We start from the raw sequence: 1,372 nt of genomic DNA on the forward strand, positions 1-1,372 counted from the left end.
TGCGCTGCCGGCCCCATTCCCGGGGCAGCGGCTTCCCGGCGATGGGGAAACTGAGGCAGCGCTCAGGAGCGGCGGGAGGACGTGCAGACATCGGCACGAGGGAGACGTGGCCGAGGTGGGACGGTCCTTCCTCTGTCCCCCGGCGCCCGCGGTGGGAGGGAGCGGCCGTTGTCCCGTTGTCACGCGGTGTTCGCTCCTCCCGCAGCTGCTGCCCTGCTGGCCATGTCGTCCTCCGACGAGGAGACCCTCAGCGAGCGGTCGTGCCGGAGCGAGCGGTCGTGCCGGAGCGAGCGGTCGTACCGCAGCGAGCGCTCGGGCAGCCTCTCCCCGTGCCCCCCCGGGGACACCCTGCCATGGAATCTGCCCCTGCACGAGCAGAAGAAGCGGAAGAGCCAGGACTCGGTGCTGGACCCGGCCGAGAGGGCTGTCGTCAGAGTCGCAGGTAACGCAGCGCCCGGGGTGGGGTCTCCCAGCGGTGGAGATGACGGCAGCGGCCGGTCCTGTGCCCCATAGAGCCGCAGCACGGGATGCCCACGTCTGGAGCTCTGTGGCGCTGGGGAGAATGCGGCCAGGGTGACCCTGCTGCCATGTGGCCAGGCCGTCAGCTGCCATCGGCTGCTGGTTGGCATGGCTTGGGGTGGATGGAAGGGTGTTGGGTGTGTTTGTGCCCAGAGGTTGGGAATGGTGCTCACAAGTGAGCTGGGGGGGAGGGCAGGGGGCTGTGGCCATTGGTGGCAGTGAGATTTGGCTCCGTGGTGGCTTTGGACACGGCTGCGGCTCAGGTCTTGCTCTCAGCTGACGATGGGTCACCTCTGGGACTCATTGGGTGACGTTAGGAGGCCTCATTAAGGGCTGAGTGGCTCCTTGCTGGAGCAATGCCCCTGGCCAGACTCAGGCAGGAATTCGCCCCGGGAGGCTTGGGGTTTCCTCCCGGGTTTGGCTGTGTGCCGGGGCTTCTGGGGCAGCCGGTGCCACACCAAAGGGCCACGCTGAGCCCTGACTGTGCTGGTGGCACAGGGACACCGAGTTCCCCCGAGGGCTCTGAGGGTGCAGCCCGTGCTGCAGGGCGGAGGAGGAGGATGCTGGCTGCCATGCTGGGATGTTGGCACCTCCAGACCCCTCCAAAGAGCCCCAGGGAAACCTCAGACCCTGACTTTGGTCTGCCCATGGGAAAACAAGAGATGGACCGAGCCCTCAGCCCCCACCAGCCCTGCCTCGCCAGCACCGCAATACCCATCCTCAGTACCAGCACACGGGGCTGTGTGCGCTCTCACGTGCTCTGGGCAGGAAGAACCAGTTGATTCAAATGAAGGCTCTGAAAGCGCCGTCTGGGACCGGGGGGAGGCAAATGCGCAGGGTGCGGCCCGGCCCT

The sequence above is a fragment of the Meleagris gallopavo genome, chromosome 25 (assembly GCF_000146605.3).
Source record: "Meleagris gallopavo isolate NT-WF06-2002-E0010 breed Aviagen turkey brand Nicholas breeding stock chromosome 25, Turkey_5.1, whole genome shotgun sequence".
NCBI lineage: Eukaryota > Metazoa > Chordata > Aves > Galliformes > Phasianidae > Meleagris > Meleagris gallopavo.